Source organism: Myotis myotis, unplaced genomic scaffold (genome assembly GCF_014108235.1).
Source record: "Myotis myotis isolate mMyoMyo1 unplaced genomic scaffold, mMyoMyo1.p scaffold_m19_p_14, whole genome shotgun sequence".
Taxonomy (NCBI): Eukaryota; Metazoa; Chordata; class Mammalia; order Chiroptera; family Vespertilionidae; genus Myotis; species Myotis myotis.
In genome coordinates this window covers 23,137,711-23,163,026 of record NW_023416318.1, presented here as the reverse complement: position 1 = coordinate 23,163,026, position 25,316 = coordinate 23,137,711, and the positions used below count along the sequence as shown (strand labels likewise).

Here is a 25,316-nt window from a genome sequence, read left to right as displayed (position 1 = left end):
CACTTGATTGATAAGATGCACTGAGAAGGGGATGCCACCTCTGTGGTATTTTTTTTTTCTTAAAAATGCAACCTCAATCTAATAATAAGAAAATATCAGACAAATCCGGAATGAATAATATTCTCTAAAATAAATAACAAGTTTTCTTCAAAAATGTCAAGGTTATGATAGAAAAAGAAAGAGAGATGAACTCTCACACTCTCACTGCCTGGAAGATACTACGGAGACAGGAAAATGCATGCAGTGTGGGGTCCTGTTTGTGTCCTGGGACGGGAAAAGGCCTCGTGGAAAACTGGTGAATACGAATAGAATCTTTAGTAAATTAACAATACAATGCTACTTTCTTAGTTTTGATCATTGTGCTATCTGGGTAAAGGTTATGCAGGAACCCTCTGGATTACTTTTGCAAATTATCTGTAAGTTTTAAAAATTATTTTAAAAAAAAGTTTAAAAGTGTTTGAAAAAAAGAGTAGTTTTCTATATTACCAAAATGTTGGCTTTACTGTAAGAATTAAACAAGATACTGCAGAAAGAAAAATTAAATCTCTTCCTTATAAGATACATTTAAAAATTTTCAGGTATATGAAAAGCCTAAAGGTGAAAATGTTTTAAATTAAAAGGCAAAGACCAGACCACCGAAGTAAAAGTAACACACTTTGCTAAATCAAAAATGCTAACTTCTTAATCAAAATTCTATAAATACTGTTTAAAAGTCAAACAGATTGGGAGAAGACAATGACAATTAATTGAAGTAAGAAAAAATTAAAGTTAAGGAAATGTAAATAATTCAGGAGGCTCTGGCGGTTGAATGGAAGTAAGATTACGTCTTTATAATCACAAGGCTCTAAGTAAAATTTAAGCATTTTCTTTTACAGTAAATGTGGGCTATAAACCAGAGTGGCATGAGTGATATCTGAGACTGTCAAGTTTACAGTTCATCAATGTTTTTCATGTAACATAATAGTTGTTGCAAACATCTAGAGATACTGTTTACTCTTATCACGTCCTCCAAATTATAGTATAGATTCACTACTAGATGTTATTTAAGGAATTAATAAAAATCAAGGGTTACTATATTACAATTTGTGTGTTTTTCAGATTGTGCTAGCTATGCTTTAATATAACTCTGCTCCTTTGTAATCCTATGTATTTTATTAAGGAAATTTTTAAATTTACCCCATAAGGAGTCCATTAGCTTTAGCAGGCTTCCAAAGGCATGTATGGAATAACAGAGGTTAAGAATCACTGTACTATTTTGATATAAATAGAATGGTATAAATAACGGTGAGGGAAAAAACAGCTAGTGTCAAAATGATGTATGTACAATATGGTACGATTTTTATGAAAAACACACAAAATAATAGCATATATTTTTCATGAAATAATATTCATGCATAAAAATCTATAAATGTAATTGTAAAGAGATACAATAAATTCATAATAAATTTTGCCTCTATGAATGGGGGAGGTGAATAGGATGTCAGAAGGTGAATTTAAAAAAGACAATATTTAACTATAATATTTTAGTTATTTATTTAAAAGTGAAAGAACCATGATATCATTTTACACAGCTGCAAATTCTGGGTAATACATACACTAATGGTTGTGTTTCTAATTTTTTTTAAATATCTCAAAATAAAATTTTAATCAATTTTTAGAAATTAATTCAATATAAGACATGGCCTTAAAGTATTTTGCACTGTGCTTAATATATAATAAACATTTCATAACTTTTAGAAATTTCTATTATTACTATTTTAAAAAATTGTTTCAAAAACAAAAATAGAAAGGTTTGACCTCGTAGGTCGGAAAACCACATGAGTAAGAAGGAGCATGTCAAATTAATGAGGTGTTGTCGACATCTGTAAATTATAGCAATCCTCAATACTGGAAATATTTCCATGAACTATGCCTTTCCTGTTCATGACTCAGAACATAATGCCCTGAATTGGTTGTACAGGCAAAAGCAGCCCTGGGAGACCTGGAAGCCCAGGGCAGACCTTGGTGATCTGAGGTTTATTAGGGTAACTGGGCATCTTATCAATTGCATGCAGGGTAAGGCAGTGCTCTGTCCAACCTACTGAATGGCATCTCACCGAGCCATCAATCTGGCCACCCCACCAAACAGGAAGTGCTCTGGCTGAGCACTGAGAATCCTTTTTCACAGATGTTGCTAAGAAAGAGAAAATAAATTAGGGAAGACCTTGTATGAAAAGCAGTTGGCTTGGGGCAGAAGGTAGACACATTCCAGTGTGTTAGTGAAGTTCTGAAAAATAGTCACTCCATCTTTCTTTTTCTATGTTTTTTTTTTTTCTTCAAGAGGCATGCCAAAGAAGAGGCTTTTGTAATTAAATATGATAGAAAATACTATATAATTTATTCTCTTCTTGGAGAGTCATAACATACATATATATTAGAATATTAAAGGCTCTGAGGAGTCCTATTTCCTTTTCCAACCCAGCATCTCCCAAACTGATTATGAACATCTCGTAGAACTTATACTCATTTTGGAAACACTTTTCTAATGTTTCAAAAAATCAAAACATCTTTAGCTATTTTTAATAGGAGAGGAAAATTTCATAAACATCCAGTTTACACTTGAAGCATGGCATTAAAAGATGATTACAAATATGTTAGAGCACATAAAGCTGGATGAATTTCCAAGGCAGCAGGTTATCTCAGAGGTCTGATCGCTGTCAAAAGTCTCTTTATGGTTTATGGTCCTGTCTGAAACCCTCAGTTCTCCCATATGTACATATATGGTACTCTTCCCTTCCCAGTTAATTGTGCCATAAATAATTTCTTCTTATCTGCATATCGATTACAAGGTAATGAATGCCACTTCATATTATGTGAAATACAAATCAAGCCCTAGACCCCATGAGATAATATTCTTGGCCAAACTCCCAGGCCCTGTACTTGGGATGAACTTCAATTGAGTCTCCAGGGCTAGTGAGTGTTATGTTTCTAAGTGATATGTTTATTTTATGCCACATTTGCAAGTTGCCTTTCCCTCAAATGTACCATTACGGATTATATTGAGATTTTTTAAGGTGTTCGATTCACTTTATTTTTGTAAATGTTCTTTATTCAAATTTATCTCAATGTAGAATTTGTTCAAACCTCATCACCCTAGAGAGCTTTGAGGTTACTCTTTCCCTACAGGGGGGTTTACAGAAAAAAATAGCAGCTAAAATTCACAGTTGTCAGAGGCGTATTTTCTTCTTGCTAATATTTAACATGCTTGCTCCAATGGAATAATGCACATGCACCAAAGGAAACCTCTGGTTCACTGACTTTAGTCTTTTTATAATGCCACGTACCAGTGCCAATGCTTTTTGGATATGCCAGTACAGTTTTGTCCTTCTTTAAAGAATACTCAGGGTGTTGATTTCATATTGGAAATCTATTTTATATCAGTGAGAGAAATACTATTTCCATCTGAAAGATATTATCTTTGAGATTGAGTCAGGTTCCATGCTGGGAAAGGGATCAAGGAGATATAACAACGGTTGAAGAAGTGAAACTCAATGTGTAAAGTATTTTCAAACATAGCAGCAGCAAATGGTGAAGATGAAAAATTGGAAAGAGCATTTTCCTTTGACAATTTTGAATAGCTGCATCTTTATTTCGGTGCTGAAATGCTCTGTGCATTTGCTTTACAATCCTCTCTTCCAATATCAGTGCTTAAATAATTTCCTCCTGATGGATAAAAGATAGGCAACTAAAAGTATATTTTAATATTGAACTCAACTACTTTATCCTGAAATTCAAACCACATGTGACTCAAAGAGATTTAGACTATTTTTTGAGATCTAGGGGTTTCTTTTTGGTTACCGAACTCTTGACATGTTTTGCTCTTAGACACAAATTAGGAATCTGACAATGAAAATTCACACCCCAAATCCATCAAGGTCTATGTAAATAGGGAATTATGAAAATAGTAGGTTTGGAGACAAAACACATTTCCAACCACTATATAAATCATATCCTTTTACTGTTCAGGAGAGGGGTATCAACCATGGTTTTAAATGGAAGACAGTCTTAACTGCAGGATCACTCTTCAAGACCCTACCTTCACACCCATCTCTTTAGACACCACTTGGCTTCTGACCTGATACCCTAATACACCTGTGCCATGAATGATTACCTTCTGAAATAGGCCACAGAGAGATGAAATATTGCATACAAAAAAAGTAAATCCAAAAGATACTAAAACACACACACTGATTATAGGAAAATACTTCTGTATTTTGTTAAATTGCAGATCCATAAATATGTGGAAATTTCCACATGTTCACAGTTGAGCTCAATTGCATTTCTGTGGTTGTTGGTGCTCTCATCAAAACACATAACTGAAAACTTACAGTTTTTTTCTTCTTCTTTTATTCTATTTCACTGCACAGATTCCAGGCTCGAATCGTCATTGGCTCTCTTGACCCTGTCATGCAAATAGGGTTGGTATAGCTAGAAACAGACTTCTATGGAGAGACTTGTATTTACTTTTCTGATTTCCAGGGCCTTTGTCCTCTTTAGAATTGTTGCTTTGTTGCTCACTCTTTGGGTCTGTCCTCAGTACCAGTCATGGTCAGCCCTAAGCATCGAGAATTTCCTGATTTAGAGAGCAGATGTTCTTAAATATTAGGGGGGGAAAAAAGACTCAAGAAGTGGCTAAACAAATTACCAAAATGATGTTTAAAATAATTGTCCATACAACGTGAGCACACCCTTGCTGGAGAGGATATGGAAGGACAGGCACTGGGCCAAAGGGCCAGCATGCTGGAGGAGGAGCCTGTAGGAGCCGAGGTCCAGTCCTGCTCCACAGCCGTCAGCCCTGACTTGGGCAAGTTGCTTCAGCCTCTTTTAGAGGGGCTTTTCCAGGCTCTGAAATAGGTACATAAAGTTTGCCTCGCAGGGTTGTTCTGAAACTCAGCTGTGAAGTAGGTAGCAATTTAAATAGAATTGAATTATGTACTATTATACATTTGATGGGGGAGGGGTGGGGGGCGAGAAGGAACAAAGGGAAGGTGCATAGGAAACCAATAAGGCCTGATGGGCCACAGAAAACAAATTCTGAAGAAAATTAAAGTGCCTCAGCTTATTGAACAGGTATTGCTTTCTAGAGTCCATTTTTTCAGTCTTTTATGTGTTCGTCTCTTTATTCTGAGCAGAGGCATGGCCCCTTTCTCCCTACAAGCCCTACATTTCGATCCAACCTGAAATGTTTTTCCAGCTTATACTAGGCATTTCAATGGGAAAAATGAAGCCAACTCAATTCAAGGAAACATGGAGAAAAGGGGATGATACTTCTTTTTCTGACTTGAGAATTTTCAAAATGCAAACTGAACCAATATAGGTATTTTTAATAAGTTCTAATTATAAATACGGTTGTGTAGCACAACTTAATTTATTGGAACACTATTTTTACTTCTTTTCTTTTTTATGTGAAAACTAAATGTCCAATATGCTGTCATAATATAATAAATATAATTTTACAAACTGGAAACCATGGCAACAGTTTTTAATAATAGAGTATGATTGGCTGCATATGAAAAAATAAAACCACGTTCTAAATAATTAAATTGTTTCTCAATATAAAATAATAATATCGCAAGCATTTTCACGTTTTTATATGTACAATGTGATACACTGTTTCAGTCTGTAGGGAAGATTATAATCACCAGACTCTCTTTTCATATACTACATTCTTTTTGTCACTGATCTCTGAATTAAAATGGTAATTTAAAAAAATAACCTGTCTGGAAAAGAGAAACTTGAGAATTAGGTCCTTTAGAATGAATGTTTTAATTTGGTCCATCCAATTGAATTTATTTTCTATGATTTTTGGAGGAAGGGTTTGATCATTTTTTAAAGGGGTCAGGGCAGGAACACTGATTTAAATCAGATGCCTGTCAATTTGGCCTCACATATCTGCATTCGTATATTCCAGGAGATTAAACAAATAAGCAAAGGTTTTCCATTGATACAATGTCTGTCCTAGTAACAGGACTCTGTTGAAAAGAAAAGGTTTTAATTCAAGCAACCAGATGTTTTAGCTTCCTAGTGGGTGTTTTAGCATTTGGCATCACTGCCACAACACAGCTGCATAAAATTGCTCACTTCTCCATTGTGTTGTTTGGCAGGGACCTTCCAAAAAGCATGCCATAGTGGAATCACTTTGTCAAGTGATTCCAACTTTATCAAGTGATTCCAACTTTGTCAAGTGATTCCAACTTTATCAAGTGATTCCAACTTTATCAAGTGATTCCAACTTTATCAAGTGATTCCAACTTTATCAAGTGATTCCAACTTTGTCAAGTGATTCCAACTTTGTCAAGTGATTCCAACTTAGAATTCAAGATGCCCTCCCTATATGCTACTGCTCAAATGTCTTGTGGAACAGGTTATGGGAATACATAAATAGATAAATGACTGGATAACAAACAAATGAAAGGTTCAGGCAGTGATATTCACACATATGGTCCTGCTAAGTGAAAAAGAAATTCTGCTATCCAAATATAGTGTCAGTACCAAAACTAGTGAATAACATTGTATTTCTCCAAAGGTCAATAAGATATTACTGAGTCTGCCAAATTCTAATAGCGATAGTCCAGTCATTAGTGGCAAAGTCAGAGATGGCAGTAATGATTTTGGCCTTAGAAATTTGGCCTCAATCCTATTTTCAATGAGTTAATTAGAGGAAGGTATACACCTCTATTCAATGTCTTGAATATATATATTTGAGTTGTTGTTCAGCATAGATTTCTCAAAAGCATTTGTGCTGTTAATAAATATTTATGGGGAGTATGAGTATATTCACGAGTTTCCAAACATGTTGTGATCCATCTTGTAGTTTCAGCATAGATTCTCTTGTACAACACAGCATTTCATTTTCATAAGGGTGCTGACCTGACTAGTAAAATGAATCTTCTTGTCAAGATTACTAGAACCTTTTTTTGAAAATAATAAATGTTTATTTTTTTAAAAGGTTTCTCTTTGAGAATCCCAACTATTATAGAGCTGTCTCTCATGCTGTTTATTTGTAGTAGAACCAGCCCTGTAAGACCTATTCCCAAGTAACTGTATATTGTACTTCTCTTATGTAGCTTATTTAGCATCTATTACCAGCTCAACTTGGCCATGTGGAAAGGAGGAATGTTTTCATTATGAAACTAGAGAAACTGTGTAAATATTACTAAAAATTGTCCACAAAAGCATCCGAAATTTTACCAGATCTGTATTTTGCTGACCAGTACCTGATTTGTGTGTGCATTTCTGAAAAAAGTAAATATATGAAGGATTACTGATTTAACATTTCAATTGCTCTATTCATTCTGTCTGTAATTATAAAAATATGACAAAGAACACAGCTAATCCATCCTTTCACACATCAACTTTGAGGTAAGCCAGGAAATCCCAAAGTTCATCCTGTGAAACTCAGACTTTAAAGATTTCAATACTACAGGGTAAGCATTCATTTAGAATTAATTTCAACTCAGACCTTTCACAATTATTTTATGAAAATGTTACATTTAGGGTACTCTTGATAATTTCATTTTTAAATCGATTCCTTAAGTTGATTTAAAAGGTAATTATAGTCATATTATTTCAGAGGTGAAAAATACTTTGTGATATATCGAAACCAATACCTTTAATTCATCTTAATATATGAATTTATGATAGTTACCATGGACAAGTGATAGATATTTTAAACATTGATAAATTTTTAAGAAAAAAAAAGAATAAGAACTTTAAGTTAAAGTACATTTCTCTGCTTTTAAAGAATAGGAAAATATTTTATAATTATTTAAGGAAATAAAAATCTTTAGTTGTATATTTAGATAATTTGTTTCAAAAGTATACATTTATCATTCATTATAAAAGTGAATTTCTGTTGTAAAATGTGCATTCTTGTGAAATACAATAAAAATAGTAATTTCATGTTTTTCCCAAATGTTTACATTTTAAGTAACCATTAAATAAATGTACTAGTGTACATATTATAACTTCTTGAATATTACTTAAGTTTTATCTCATTTCAATAACAAATACAAGGACAAACTCTTGGTTTCCTTTTTTTCTCTTTCTTATCTACAATAAGTTTAAGTGAAAAATCATTTTTAGAATTCATACTTTAAAGTGGCAAAAATAGGAAAAGTTTAAAATAATTTGGGGATTAAAATATGTATTCTGATCAACACATTTTATGACCAAAAATGAACCCCTGGGGTGTCATTTATTATAGCTAAAATGATTAGAACTGGGGGCCTATGACACTATTATCTGTTTCTGTAGATTTATTGAAAATTATCAATTCCATTTATATCTATGTGATTTCTGGAATAACACTCACTGTTAAAGACTAGAAAATTGATAGATTTGTTAGTCTAGTTAATCTAGTTGTACTAATACAGCAACAGAGAAAATTTAAAGGGTTGTACTCTTAAAGGAGTTAACCTTTGGATAAAGAAACATTTTCCAAGTAGAATGTGAGAAATTATTGAATCCATAAATTGTTACTGCTGCAAAGTTGAGAGAAAGAACTAACAACACAATTTTAACTTGTGTACTTTTATGTGAGAAAGAATGAGATGAGACACAAAAGTTTCCAAAACAATGTGTGCTGTGATTTTGTTTGCTGCTATAATTTACCATGGGTATTTTTTTCTGAACAGTATCTCTTGGTTTAGATTTTCTTTTTGGCTGTCTTGCTTCAAGCTATATGATATGGCTTGTAGGAATTTCCACAACACCCTGAATCAGATTACACATCGGATAGCCCTTCCAGCCCTTAGCACTGTCTCTAGCAAAAAGTAGACATACAGTAAATATTGTTTGTTGTTGTTGTTGTTGATAAATCAAACAAATATTGCCTGCCTGTTATTTATATTGATACCAGAGATGCCAGCTCAGCTTTCAGATAACTGTATAGAGTTTGCCTCCCATGAAACTTGACCATGTCTTTTATGTTAGAAAGTGGCCATATGATCTATGTCTTTAAAACTTTATCAGACATAAAAGTTTATTAATGGTGTATACTAGTGACATTTCCTTACTGTTTTGTTCCTTGTCTTATTATGTTGTAAAACCAAATAATACACACATATAAGTACCTTATAGCAGAGCTGATAACTTGTTCACACAGCATGGATGTACCAGGTGCTGGCAGCCAGCATCTGTTTTGACAGGTCTGGGCCCACGCTAAATCAGTAACTAGGAATTTTGAAACCCTTTCCTGTTTTTATTTTAATCCTCACCCAAGGATATGCTTATTAATTTGAGAAAGACTGATAAACATGGATTGGCTGCCTCCCATGTACACTCTAACCAGTGATTGAACCCGCAACCCAGATATGCACCCTGTCTGGAATCGAACCTTCAAGCTTTTGATGTATGGAAAGACACTCCAACCAACTGGCCCATCTGGCCGTGGTGAAACCCTTTCCTCTTCTAAAGGGAAGTACAGAAAAAGAAATAAATACAAATTTTTTAAATAAATTATATATATATATGCATATGTATACATATATATATATATATATATAGAGAGAGAGAGAGAGAGAGAGAAAGAGAGAGCATAATGCCTACCCTCAAAGACACTAAAATTTTTTGAAATGACAAGATATCTACATGCACAAACACGTGCACACGTACATATGTATATACACACATATAAATATATATATATATATATAAAACATATGCTCCATTACATGTTGATACACACACAAAAAGCAATAGAAATTTAGGGCATCACCTAGAGATGGGAAAGGTACTCTGAAAATAATGGGGCTTCATTTGGGTCTTGGAGGTAATGAGGTTTTCTTAAATAAAGTTGAATGAGGGACTGTTTCAAGCAGAGGAAACTCCTAGCTTAATGTATAGAGGTCATAATGAACATTTTTTTTCTTTTGACTGTGTAATTGAATAACTGGCAGAAGTTAATATGGGGTAACCAAAGAAGAAAACTATTAACTTAATAGGTGCATTTCAGTTGTGTTCCTCTAGTTTTCAACCTGATAATTGAAATACCTGTAAAAAATTTTAGATAAAACTTTGAAACATTTCTGACCTCTGTCATGAAGCAATGATGCACAGGTAGAATTTAAACAAGATTCATTTAATCGTATTCTCCTGCCACAGACTTCCTGCAAGGATCCTGTATAAGACATTCAACTAGGTTATTCATACTTCATTTACTTACCATTTATATCCTTTACAACATTATTTCTAGATTAATAGTGAGAGTTGACAAATGTCAGCACATAGAAAAATGAAGGAATGAACCCTATAGTACCATAAAAATATCTTTTTGAAACAGAGTCCACATAATTTCTTTCTTTTTTTTTTCATTAAAATTCACAACATGAAAGGCAATTTTTGTTTTCTTAACAACAGATGAAAATTGTTTTTAAGGTCTTTACATGCCAGCATATTGCCTTCTCCCTGGTCTAATACTAAGTGACAGCCCTGCATTGAGCAATTTTAAACCAGGTCTTCAATTTACAGCAGACATGTCAAAATTTGTGATAAATGAAATAGATATTAAATGATACCTAATGTATAGTGATAAAGCATATTATAGGTGATTTGGCTTAGAAAAACTTGCAAACATTATGCCGCCAGAGTAGAGCAGCTGAAAGCTTAGCATAACTCTATAAAATATTCACCTACAGAAAGAATTCATAACAAAAAAAGATCAACAAAATAATACATTTACTTGAGAATGTGAAAATTACTTTGGAACCTCCTTTGCTATTTGCATTCTATCTTGGAGCATGCTAAGGTGTTTGCAGCTTAATTTTTTTGTTCTTTGTTTATTGGAGATTCTTAGGTTTCAGAAGAACAAATTCTTATTTACAAGTGAGCATACTTCCAAAAAGGGAATGCTCAATTTCTCCAAATAACCATCAGAATATCAATATATTAATTGTGTATTAATATTTACATTGTATATGACATTATGATTAAATATACTTTTTATGTAAATAGTTTTATTCTCTTAAACTGAAAATGTGAGTATATACATATATATACACATACACACAAATATATTTGAAAAATATAATAAATAAAGCAAATATTACTAATGATTACATTAATCACCAATATCCACTGTTCCTATCTTGATGTGTTTCATTACAGTCCTTGGTTTAAGTCTAACATAACTGTGTTCCAAAAAACTCCAGAGCCTCTGGGGATTGGAGCCATCCAAAGAACTAGAGAAATCCTCCCTCTCCACACCAGCACCTCAGGTAACAGAGGTGCTTGGTTAAAAGACTTTCTGTTTAATGCAGTGATCTCTTAACTATTGGATGCTGTATATCAAAATTACCTGTGATGGCGGGTAACAGAGAATATGCAATGTACTGTCATGTTATTTGTTTTGTTTTGCTTTTCTATAAAACAGAGGGGCCAGTCACAGTGGTGATATTTTTCTAGGACAAAATACCTTCTTTTTTATTTTTTATTTAGACAAACTTTTTGGCTGAAGTGTATCACACACACACAGCTCAAAAATGATTCACCCATTGTAACTAGCATTAAATTCAATACTATCAGCATCTCAGGAGGCCCCCCTTTGTGATCTCCTTATCACTACCCCTTCTAAAACTAATCACTGTCCTGCCTTATAGCACTCACTATCATGTTGTTGTGTAGCAATACATCCTTCATTCTCATTGCTTTAAGAATACACAAAATGTATTTAATCCACTAGAGGCCCAGTGCATGAAATTCGTGCACTCGGGAGGGGGGTTACTCAGCCCGGCCTGTGCCCTCTCACAGTCCAGGAGCCCTCAGGGGATGTCGAGCAGACCTAAATCAGCAGTCGGACATCTTTAGCACTGCCGCAGAGGTGGGAGAGACTCCCGCCACTAATGCTGCGCTCACCAGCCATGAGCCCGGCTTCTGGCTGAGCGGTGCTCCCCCTGTGGGAGCGCACTGACTACCAGGAGGCAGTTCCTGCATTGAGTATCTGCCCCCTGGTGGTCAGTGCTGATCATAGTGACCGGTCGTTCTGCCGTTTGGTCAATTTTCATATTAGCCTTTTATTATATAGGATTATACTGTTGATTGACATTTGGGTCACTTCCTCTATTCACCTATTATGAACAGCATTGCTGTGAACATTCTTTTAAATGTCTTTTGATAAACAAATATACATATTTATTTGGGCATATATCTAGAAGTGGAATTGATGTGTCAAAGCATACAATAATCAATTTTAGTATATATTGTCAAACAGATCTCAAGAGTGTTTTTGTAGTTTACACACCACCAGTAAGGTAAGAAAATTCCAGTTGCTCTACATCCTAACTAATATTTGGCATTGCCAATCCTTTAATTTGAATGCTATTGTCTTGTTTATGGTACTTTTTTGCCATTTACATTTTCATTTCATTGATGATTAATGGAAATAAGCAATTGTTCATCCACTTATTAGCTATTATCTTCTTTTGAGAAGTGCATGTTGAAGTCTTTTGTCCATTTTTTGACTGCATGATTTTTTTGAATTGTTCAATTTCTTCATTTTTTCTAAATAGAGCCATTTGTTCTATGTAACATACATTTTCACTATTTCAATGATGCTTATAAACAGGTGTTCATTTTTAACCAAGTATAATTAATCGTTTTTTTTCTTCACAGCTAGTATTTTTGTGTCCCATTTCTGAAAACCTCGTATACCTCAAGGTTATGAAGATGCTCTATTAGGTTCTTTTATAGGAGGTTAATTGGTTTATCTTTCACATTTAGATTGGTGATCCAACTAGAATAAATACTTGCCTACGGTGTGAAGTATAAGTCAAGGTTAATTTTTTCCTATATAATTATCTAATTTACCTAGGGCCACTGACAGAAAAGGTCATTCTTTTCCCTACTGCCAGCCATATCCCCTTTATCATAAATCAATTGGCATATTTACATGAGTCTGTTTCTGGCAGAAACTGTGCTAATTGCTTATCTCCTGGCTTCCAATGTTTCTCTCTGTGATTTCTTTTTCTTCAGCATCTTAACCTGAATAGCTTCCCACCATCTCCAAGTAGATGATTGTCATATTTCACTCAACTCCTCTACCTCTTTACAACAGAAGCACTGTCTGCCATAGCATGAGTGTGTCTGAAGCAGACGTCCCCATTACCATCATTCACTTAATTTAAAAGCAGAGTTCTTGAGGAACTTAAAAGCTGTACTTTGCCAGAAAATTCACATATGACAACAACTCAGAGAGGATACAAACTGAACCCCCACTTTACTTCTAATTCCTTGTGTTGTACTATAACTAATGTATAATTGCCATTTATTAAAAATGAAGTAAACCTTGTTTAAAAAGTTAAATTAATAAAACGCCTTATTTCATCACTTATTTTGTTCAGGAAACCCAAAAGTAGAAACTAATTTTAAAAGATGTTAAATAAAGTTAAGAGTTTTAAAATAATAAAGAGGTAGTTTTTTGAAATCTATAAGCATATTTCAGGCATGAGCCTGACTTGAAGCATCATAGTGACATAAGAAATATGACAATGGAAGTATAGAACCTACCAAAGACGGACTCTGAAGTTACTTGATGTTGTTAAATCTGGAGCAAGTTTAGTACTGTGCAAAGTGACCAAATCATGGTTCTCATTTCCAGGAGACTACGATTACACACAGATAAAAAAACACCTCTAAACTTCAAAGTGTATGCAACAGTTAGGGCCCCAATAGGAAATAAGTGGTACATTTAAATTACAATAAATGAGGACAGGTTATTTACAAAGACACTCCAAAAAGAATGCCGCAGTAACCTGAGATTGATAGCAGTTGTTTATTGTAATTCCTTAAACCTAAAGGCACAAAGGAAAACCATTCCCAAAACCAGAAGAGAGGCATACAGAGAATGCCATCTTAAGAGGAACAGCGACCTTACTTTGAGGGTCATAACCAACCCAAGGAAACCCCTGAGAGAGTTTCCCCTACGGGGAAGTAAATAGCCAGAATCCGCTGACCCAATCCCCTTCTCTCTCCCCTGCAGGCCCCTAATGTCCAAACCCACCAGATGTCAGATGGCTGGGAAGCCACTGGTGGAGTCCATACATATCAATCTCTCCCTGGATATGGAACAAAGCAGGGTAGAAAGGGCAGATAGTGGGATATATCTAAAACAGTAGAGACTTGGAATTCTAACTTTGCTATCACATCTTTACCATCTTGGCTCTTCTGCAGGTTTAATTATTATGTGCCAAAATATAGTTTCAAATCAATTAGACTTTGGATGTGTAGGCTGATTAGGTTCAGACAGATGATGAGTAACTCTGTAGTAAGTATAAATGTATATTTTGCTCATGTAAGAGATCAGGAATGAGTTTTGGGGAGAGGCAAAGGATACAGATTCATCAGAATGATTCCTCAGAAGGTTTTATTACAAGTGTATGGAAATAAAAGGGCATAATTAGTTCACCTGGGAACATTTATGAATCTTTTAAAAACCATTTGGCATTGCTATTCCCTATAAGGAAAACTAGATTAAAGAAACCAGTAATTAAAATAGAGTGATTCAGATGTCCTTAATAGAGATGTTCTTTACTGAAATACTAGAAATAATATTGGCTTGAAGCATTACAGTGACTCAAGAAATAAGAAGTAGGAAGCATGGAGCTGGCTAAGGTGTAGTATTTATAGACAGTTTTTGGATATAAATCAAAACTCTACCAGGAAGGTTTAAAACGGAATGGATACTTTATTAGGTAAGGTTCAATCTACAACTGTGAGTCAATTGAAAGTTAATAGCAGCTTTGTTAAAGGTCGTAGATAAATGGCTACTGTAGTTTTAATGAATATTTTATTCATGTCACCTTTAAATTAGTTAAATTTAGAAAGAATAATGATGTAATGCCAAAGGCTCCTTCCTGGAACACTAAAAGCAGAATTTAATTTTAAGGCTGTTGTACCAGATTTCATTCTCTACTATATGTTTAAAACTATTTGGAATCTCGTTTTATTTTTTACATTTTTTGCATGTTAGAATTTGGTTCTAAAGTGTATGTTTTATATCAATGATACAGCAGAAAAGAATGAGTGACTTTGCAATAATACTGAACTCATGTTGAACCCAGACTTCATGACATATTACCATAGTAAAATGAGAAAAAAAATATTTTAGTTTCTTGGAGATTTTGTTTTCTCTTCTGAGAAATGGGAAATACCTAAAATGTTGATCATTAACTAAGATAAACCTTTCATTTAATATCATTTTCCCTCTCCAATCTGATCTCTGTGAGAACAGAGCTTCTCTGGTGTAGTTCAATAGTCAGCAAATCTAATACAATAAAAAGATGTCCAGGCAATTTTCTTTGCAAACAGTATGAATATGAGCATTACAAAACTGAAACTTCTGAATTGTAACGTGAACAGCATATGTAGCAATTGCAGTTATAGAGACATTAAGGGGAGGTGCCTAACAGAAAAGCTTGGGCCTGTGGTGTGAAGCCTAGCATAAGAGTCATGACTCAGAAATAGGTGTCAAGGACGAGAAATAGGTAAACAGGATGAGGTAAAAGGAGCTCGGTCAATGGTACGAGATGTTGGGGAACCCAGTTTATTCAAGTGTATGGAGGGCCTTTGCCTTGGACCACTTTACAAGGCCTGCACCTTTACAATAGGTGCAGAGTCTGACAGGTCTTTTGGGCCCTGAAGGTGTTCTTCACCATTCTGAAGAACAAGATGCCCTAAGGAGCCATGAGGGGATAACACATAGAGCATGTAGGATGGACATATAGGTGGACACGTAGAACAAGTGAGAAATAACTTTGTTATTTATATTAGTAAGCTTTTGTTAGATAAGACTGCAGAAAAGCAGACCTCAAAATTATAGTGGTTTACAATAACATTTATTTCTCTCTCATGTTGTTATGATGGCTATGGGCCAGACACTGCTCTGAATCTCTATTGTGCGCATATTCTCCATCCCAGAATTCAGACTTAGAAAGTAGACCCTGTCTTGAACTAATGCTAAGGAGAAAAGAGACAGAGTGAAACCATACAATGGCTATTAAAGTGTCTATCTGATTGTGGTAAACATCATACCCATTCATATTCCATTGGCAAAAGCAAGATAAATAGACTAGTCTCAAGTCAATGAAGTAGGCAAGTCACATAGGAACCAGAGGGGAATATAATCCTTTGACAGGAAGGAAAGCAAATGATTGGAAATAATAATATAACCTACCACCTTACTTTAAGCTACTTAATTTTTTCACACATAATATAGTTGATCCTTTCTAATAAAATTTATTAAAATTTCAGATAAAAGGCATCTAGCAACCTATCAATTAAAAGCAATTTATTGGTTAAAATTACCTACTTATTATCTAATGAAGGTAGACATTTAAGAATTCTAAATGCTTGCCCTTAACAGGCTAACAGCTAGCATAGATACATTTATGTCAAGCTGATGGGAATGTATCCAAAGGTCACTGGACTACTTCAATAAACATTATTTAGCGCATTAATAAGGTGCCTGAAATTGTGAATGATGTTTGTTGGATGAATGAGTGTAAGTGAAATTGGCAAGACCTATAATACTCATCACTAATATATTATATCCCAATTTGATTAGGAATACATCATCTCATTATTAAAAATGCTTTAAACCCATATATCTTCCTCTCCATCTAACGAAGACCTAGGTTAATTACCAGTTTGTCAAAAGATACTGTGATACTCTATTATATTATAGAAAAATGATGAGTACAGCTATGAACTATCCTAAGGAAACTTGTGACAGAAAGAAATTAACTCATGCCATTTGTACACTACAGGCAGTAAGAAGTTCAGAGATAATTAAATGGCTAAAATCAAGTAAAATCTTCAGACTTGCCTAGTTACATGGAATCCAACAGAATTAATAAGAATGACTCTTCAATGATCCACATTCCCACTGTATTCAGTCTCCAATTCTCATTCCCAAATGTGGTTTGTATAAAATATCAAGAGTTTTTTCACTTTAGCATTCATTTATCTAGAAAATAAGTATTGAATACTTCTTTTTTTTAAAATATATTTTTATTGATTTTTTTACAGAGAGGAAGGGAGAGAGATAGAGAGTTAGAAACATCGATGAGAGAGAAACATCGATCAGCTGCCTCCTGCACATCCCCCACTAGGGATATGCCCGCAACCCAGGTACATGCCCTTGACCGGAATCGAACCCGGGACCCTTCAGTCCGCAGGCCGACGCTCTATCCACTGAGCCAAACCGGTTTTGGCAAGTATTGAATACTTCTTTTATGTCAGGCAGGCACTGAGGATATATGAGATGAACACATCCACTGCCTGCCCTCCTGGAACTTCCACATAAAACATCCTGAGTATTCTGCTTCATTTTTATTTGAACGCAAATATTTTACATACTTTCAGGAGGAAAGTATAGTTCTAATTATTCCACAAAAGAATGGGCATAAGAGTGATTTTCAACCAAACCAAATGAGTTGAAGTCAACATGTCTTCCTTACATTTTAAATAGCACAGAGTGTGAGACCAAAGGGCACCCCTACTGATTTTATGTTTTTCAAGTTTAGGGTGCCATTTCAACTATTAAGAATTACTTGGCCCTGGCTGGTGTGGCTCAGTTGGTTGGAACATCCTCCCATCACAGGTTCAATTCCTAGTCAGAGCACATACCCAGGTTGTTGGTTTGATCCCTAGTAGGGGGGGTGTGAGAGGCAGCCAATTGATGATTCTCATCATTGATGTTTCTATCCCTCTCTCCCTCTCCCTTCCTCTCTCTGAAATCAATAAAAACATATTTAAAAAAATAAAAGGGGCTTATAAAACAAACAAAAAAGAAAAAGGCTGTTTCACTTATAATTCAGAAAAGGGATGCAGCCTATCAATGTTCTCTCTCACACTGATGTTTCTCTCTCTTTCTCTCTCCCTTCCTCTCTCTCTAAAATCAATAAAAGCAAATCCTCAGGTGAGGATTAAAAAACAGAATTATGTAATCGTCTCTACATTTCCATAACAAAAATAATAAAGCTTTACTATTGGCTGAAAAACATGAGGGAATCTGAATAAAAAGTATAAACCAAACATCACACAGGCAAAATAGCAATAAGGTCAGAAAGGTGAAGCAGAGTGACTGCAATTTCCTTCAAATCTGTTAAATACTTGAAAGTATAGAGAATCGGGGACTCATTGGTTTTAACAGATTGAATATGAATTATTAAATATTCAGGACCAATCCACAGAATAGTACCAAGGCTTAGCCTATTTATGTTAATTCAATCACACAGAAATCCTAACTAATGATATATATTTATAACCTCATTTATCTAGCTGTCATTTCTCTAAAGTTATGGTTCATAGGAATTACTTGCTTTTTAATACTGTCTTGCCATCTCCACTACCACATTTTATGTAAAAGACAGCATAGATAAAAATACAGTAAACATCTTAGTAAATGTCAGTAAGAGGTGAAACAACAGTATTGTGTAACAGAAAGAGTACAGGAATCAAATTCACAAGTCCTGGATTTCTCTTCCAGCATAATTAGAAATGCTTTCACTGAGTCACAATTTCCAAATTTCTAAAATAGGTAAAGTAAGTAAAATGTGAATAATGAATCTTACCTTCACAGTGACTGTGAAGGACATACAGATGGAGATACAGAAGCAGATAAAAAGTCAGATGTAGGCCCATGTAAATATAAAGTGGGATTCTCATTATCATAAAAATAGACATATCCAGGTGCAGGATTGTTAGGTATGGATCTGAGCAGCCTCAGGAAGCATTAAGATGTGTACTTAGAAACACTGAACTTTAACCTAAAGCAATGAGCTACTTGGTGGGAAGATCACTTCAAAATGAGCTTTGCATTTGATAGGTTAGGGATATTTAAAGTCTTTAGAGAGAGTTCAGGTTGAAGAAAAACTTTAAGGAGTTACTTGGAGTAGTTTTCTTCTCTCTGAATTAAGCTCTGAATAAAACATGATTCTTCCTGCTGGAAGAACTTCATCTCATACACAGCAAAACGTCTATAGCTTTAGCCTACTTATTACACAGATTACAGGAAACCATCTGGACTTTTTTTTCCCCTGGAAATCCTTAAGAATTGGGTCCTCGTGAGACTAGACTTCTTTATGGGTGAACAAATCAAAGAGTGAGGATAAAAGTGCCTTTCATGATGCTTCCTGTCCATCCCACAGGTAAACTGCTATGAAAATTTTGATGTGCCTTAAGATCCAGCTTTGGTACAGTGGTTTGCTGACTACTTAGTTATTAACCATTTAAAATATCAGATGAACAGATTAATGTACTTTGAGGTGATTAAATATTAGCTTTTAGCAAATGCATGTATAGGTATATTAAATATATGACATAATCTTAACTAAATACTCAAGAGTGTGTATATGTGTGTGTGTGCATGTGTGTGTAGAAACCTAAGAAGCAACACACGATATTTAATATTGAGTTTAATAAAATAAAACCTGAAGAACTCAGTTAAATAAGATATAAATTTAGATTTTTTTTATTCCACGGTATCAATTATTCAGTGTTATGAATCTCTTAAAATTTTTTTTAGTGTTCAAATCATTGTCCAAAGTTACTGTATTAAATTTTCTTAGATGTGAAAGTCATATGATATCCAATTCAATATGGGCTTAAATTAATCAGTACAAGAAAATTTATGTTTGCACACTTAATTTTAATATCCTATGCTTTCATAACTACACCCATCCATCCTTACCAACATACACATGCACACACACATGCCTTAGTCTAACTTCTTCTGGTGTTTTTAATACATGTATATAAAACTATATATTTACATATAAATATAAAACTAAGTAGGTGAGGTCATGATGATAAATGTGGGACTTTTACACCATCCCGAAGTATATCCCCAAAAGATATTTACTAATTACAAAATAGTAATATGGAAACCTTGCCAATTTTGTTATTGCAGATTTTCAGAGGTCCTTATTCTACTAATATGAAAGTTTTGACCCTTTCATACTATTTTTCCAAATATTCTATGTTTAAGATTATTTCAAAGTAATCAGTTAAAATATACACACATAAATAAATAGATTTTATTAAAAAATAACAAAATCTGATTTGTGGAAAAAAATTATATCCATTGGCTTTATCTCCAAACATAACTTTGGGAGACTATATGGCATTTTATCATAAGGTTTCATCTTGTTTTTCATTTTGGCCTTAAGTATACATAAGACTATTTAATTTACTAAAGTATAATGCAAGCATGCATGTAAGTGAAACTGACAAAACCCACAAAATTATTTGTATTGACAATACATGGAAAAATAAGAGAGCTGATTCTGGCAATTAATAATTCAAATTTGGAGTCATAAACCTTTTCTGTAAGTTTCATAAGAAAGGACAAATGGTATATTAAAATTATTTTCCAGTACATTGATTTTTTGATTTCCCCCAATTTCATGCAAATTTGTTACTATCTTGAATAGTTACTATTTTCTTTAAAAAATGATTATTTTTACTGCTATAACCGATTAAATAATACTTTCCTATTTTTTGGTTCAAGGATTACAAAAAAGAACAATTATTTAAAAAGATAAAAATATCCTTATTCATTAGGGAAGTTGCCCAAACAAAAGGGAATTTCAGATGAATTCTCATATAGGAAGAATATGTTGCTTTACAGAACATCCTATTTCACTTCATCATTTTATCTTTGATCAAATGTGGTTACTGAATATTCCTTAAGGGAACCCAACAATTTCACTGTTTTGTATTTAACACAGCCAAACCGATCTGTAAAGGAATCTTGAGAAAGAAAAAGCCAGTCTCAAGAGCAGCTGCTCAAGTGATGCCTAATTAAATTTTCACACAGATTAAAAGGATATGCTAATACTTTGTGTATACTCAGTGAGGATTTGTAAAGCAATTTAGGCAATCAGAATGTATGTATTGAGAGATACTTTTAAATTTTACCTACTGCTACTTGAAGTGCCCTGGTGGCAGAATCTTAAACTCTGATGCTCAACCTGGATGCACAATAGAACCACCTGGGCAGCTTTAAAAACCAATTCTAGTGCCCAGATTCTAACCATTCATCAGACTTTGCCTGAATGAATATGAAGTGTGGCTTCAGCATCAGGGTTTTTATAGCTCCCCAAACGATTCCTGGGATGCAGCAACATTTGTCTAGATTGTAGTTCTTAAACTCTACTGTACATATGAATCACCTGGGATTTTTTTGAAATGCAAGTTCTGATCTAATAGGGCTGGCCTGGGGCCTGATAATCCATATTTCTAACAAGGTCCTTGGTGACTCCCAAGCTGCTGGTGCATGGGCTACATTGTGTAGGATAGGTAATACCAGCAGATATGGAAAAGAACACCGTAAACAGTATAGTATCTCAAAGTACCTTTGTGACTGGCCTCAGAACAAGAGAGAGGACAGCACTTTCCCCCACAGTACTCTCCTCCTGTCAGGTGACTCCTCTCCAACGCCCACCTGCTTTCTGCTAAGTTTCAGGTTATTTGGAAACATGTCTATTCTTCAAACATAGTTCAGGAAACCCCACTTTCCAACATGAGTTAGACTTCTCCAGCCCTTTCTTTGAACTTCTCTCAAATTCCATGCAGCTCAATACAGTATTAAGTTGTTTTTAATCTTTGCCATTAGAAAGTGTATAAAGGCAAGGGCTATGTCTAATATTTGTCCTAGGAAAGGTGAAGGACATATAATACTCAATAAATCCTTGCTAATTAAACAGTACTGAGACATTCCTCTGGTATTTTATAGATACTGGGATGCACTTTGCCTAAGAAGTTTGGTTGTAAGAAAAATTAACGGTTTACATGTGCTGCTGTTTTACTTATACAACTTGTATGTGATTGAAATACTATGCTCCACTTTTTACAAAAATAGGATTACATGGTACCAGTTGCCTGTTGAAATGTTCTTCAAGATCTCTTGTATACAGAATACCTATATAAAACACATCCTGTACCAGAAGCATGATTCCAAATGATGGTATCAGAAAAGTCTTTATGGACCTTGAAATCCTCTCTCATCAATGAACTGAGACATTAAATTCTCTTTTCTAAGCTTCATGCATTCAGCTCCTGCATTACAGCCTTATGAACATGTAAATATAGCTGGATGGGAAACATTTAAAAATGTATTACTAGTAATCTATAAGTATAAATGAAGAATGTGAGATCCAGTTTGGTAAGTGTAGAAATACAAAAGAAAGAACAAGTGGTATAATTCTGTACATGGAAGTTCCAGAGACCCAATGTTCCCCAAATCGACTCTTGGCAGGTTAATTACAGCTTCTATCCTAACATCAGCTCAGAGTGAAGCAAAATTATTTTGTTCACATATTTGGAATGAGATTACTGCTCAATATATAAACATCTCTATAGAATAATTATAATAAAAAAGGTTCTCCAAGGAAAAATTACTTGAGTTAGGAGGTAAAATGGTAGAAAGAGAAGGAATGAATTTATCAACACGAGGCAATTACTGGATAAGGTGTGTTATAAGAGTAAAGTCGTTAGTTATTTCTCCTTTCTGACGTTAAAATAATGCTGTTCTTCATTTCTAGAGCAGAAGTGCCATGTCAGTGAGGACGACATGACCCCTGACACCAGTGAAGCATTCCAGAGTCTGGTCACATTTATGAGGTGTGTAAAAGTTATTTCTCTCTATGTGCTCTAGCTTTCATTGTGCATGGTCTAATTTTTAATTATGCAAAGCATTTTACATTAAACCTTTGGCAAAGATCTATTTGATAAAGCTGATACATCCCATCCATACTTAAGCAATTTCTAGATTGGTCTTAGCTCTGTTATCCTGTTTGAACTTTTCTATTGACAATGTCTAAAACTTTAAAAGAGATAAAAAATTGAGAGGAAAAAACCTGGAAAATACATACACACACAAACAGAATATAATTCAATAAATCACACAGTTAATAATAAACACAAACAAGAGAGCTTCAGAAAGTTCTTGATCAAAAACCTGCCACAACTGTGAAACCACCACTACAACCTACATAGAGTGCATTTCCATTTCCATTTCCCTCTATTATAGTCAACTAGAGGCCCAGTGCACAAAATTTGTTCACTGGCAAAGGGCAGTGGTCCCTCAGCCTTGCCTGCACCCTCTCGCAGTCCGGGGCCCCTCGTGAGATGTCCGCCTGCCAGCTCCTTACCACTCACCTGCTCGCTACTCCTTAGCACTTCTGCAGAGGCAGGAGAGGCTCCCACCACCACTGCTGCACTTACCAGCCGTGAGCCCAGCTTCTGGCTGGGTGGTGCTCCCCCTGTGGAAGTGCACTGACCACCAGGGGGCAGCTCCTACATTGAACGTGTGCCCCCTGGTGGTCAGTATGCATCACAGGGACTGGTCACTCTGGTCATTCTGCCATAACAGTTGCTTAGGCTTTTATTACATAGATTCTTCCTTCTGCCCCTGTCAGAGGTAATTGTAAATCTCCTTTTTGTGTCTAAATATTAATTTGCATTTTCTAGAATTTTATTATACACTAGAGGCCTGGTGCATGAATTCATGCATGGGTGGGGTCTGCCAGCCCGCCCCAATCAGGGACGAATGGACCAGGCTGGCTGGTGGGAGGGGCCTTGGGCAGTTGGCTGGCCGGCCCCACCCCCTGGTTGAACTCCAGGTCGAGGGGATAATTTGCATATTAGCCTTTTATTATATAGGATTTGTCAAAAGTCATTACACTGTATGCTTTAAAGGAATGCAATTTGTAGCACATAAATTATTCCTTAAATAAATTGTTAAAACTAATAATACCTTTTTTTAAGTTTTAGCTTTTTCACAAGGTCCTGTTCATTGATCCCATGATGTCACATGGTTCTACTTCATATTTCTTTCTGAAGAGTGAAAAAGCCTTGGAAAGAGTGATTGACGAGTTTCTAGAAGGACTACTTAGCCTGCCTGAGGAGCCAGCAGAGACCCCAAGGGATTGTTAGAGTTAGCTTAGAATCCTCAAGTAATTTTGTCTCCATCTCTATTCTTATATGTTAGTTCAATTAAACTATAACTATGAACAAACAAATTGTTATGATTTTTTTAATTTGACTTCCTGGTCAAACTGGAATATCCAACACCCCCACATCTTCCTTCTCACTGCAAAGAATAAAGATAAATTAGATGAAAGAATAAGTCCTCTAATTCAAGAACCTGCTTAAAAATAATCCAAAAATACCTGGCCGGTGTTTCTCAATGGTTAGAGTGTCAGCCCTGCTCACCAAAAGGTCATGGGTTCAATTCCAAGTCGAGGGCACATACCTCGGTTGCAGCTTTGATCTCTGAGGCCCTGGTTCAGTGCATGCAGGAGGCAACCAATCCATGTGTCTCTCTCACATCAATGTTTCTGTCCCTCCCTCCATTCCTCCCTTCTACTCCCACTAAAATTCAATGGAAAAAAATATCCTCAAGTGAGGATTAACAAAAAATAAATAATAAATAAATATAATAATCCAAGGAAAGAGCCATCTAAATCCAAGGTTAAGAAAGCAGGTTCTTGTGATTTTCTTGCTATGCTCTAAAAATGGTGCCATAACATTAGCTGTCAGTGACTTGCATTATTTGTGCTGGTACAAGAGGTCTTATTGAGTACTGTTTGAAGTTACTACCTGTAGATACCTCGGAGTTTAATCATCCCAGAGTGCTTTCATTAAAAGTAGAGTAGGTTTGCCTTGGAATGATGTATTACAGTATTATAGGAAGATGGGGTAGAAGAGGAATAAGCATCATCCAAAGATTGTTAGAATCATAGTAAGCAGCATTTCAAAAAGGTCTTTGGAACTATAGATTTACCTCAATTTGTACAAGAGATATTACTAAATGGTAAGCAAATCAAACTATTTTTAATGCTAAACAATTTAAAATTTCCCCGGGAAGAATCCTTTGGTCAGTCGAAGAATCACTTTGAACTTGAGTTGCTTTGGAATTCCAAGGCTCAGATTACTCTCCTTTGACATAGGCTCCATTTATAAAGATTTGTGTTTTTTCTCTCTATCCCTTTACTCCCTCTCTCCATCGTATTTTTATCTTTGATGCTATTCTCTTCACTTAACACCATTCACTTGTTGCCCACATTTTTGCCAAGAAACAGAAAGAAAACACGGTCTTTTAAAAGGTAAAAATCTTGGGCAGTGAGAGTTGATAAAACTTATTTCATTGTGATGAAACACCTATGACAACCTGGCATTTTGCACTCACAAAATTCTTCTGAAATATTTAAGTAATCTCCTCAGAGTCCTCATGTGGCATACTGGTATATTGAGGAAGCAAATACTGCAAAGTTGCC

The 25,316-nt window shown here is 34.9% G+C and overlaps 1 long non-coding RNA gene across 1 annotated transcript; it reads left to right on the top strand.

The window, feature by feature from the left end:
* Window positions 1-209: 209 nt before the first annotated feature.
* Window positions 210-24,003, top strand: LOC118669340. The gene is made up of 3 exons (XR_004971966.1): window positions 210-295; window positions 22,581-22,659; window positions 23,806-24,003. It is a non-coding gene; the product is annotated as an uncharacterized LOC118669340 (long non-coding RNA).
* The last annotated feature ends 1,313 nt before the right edge of the window (window positions 24,004-25,316 follow it).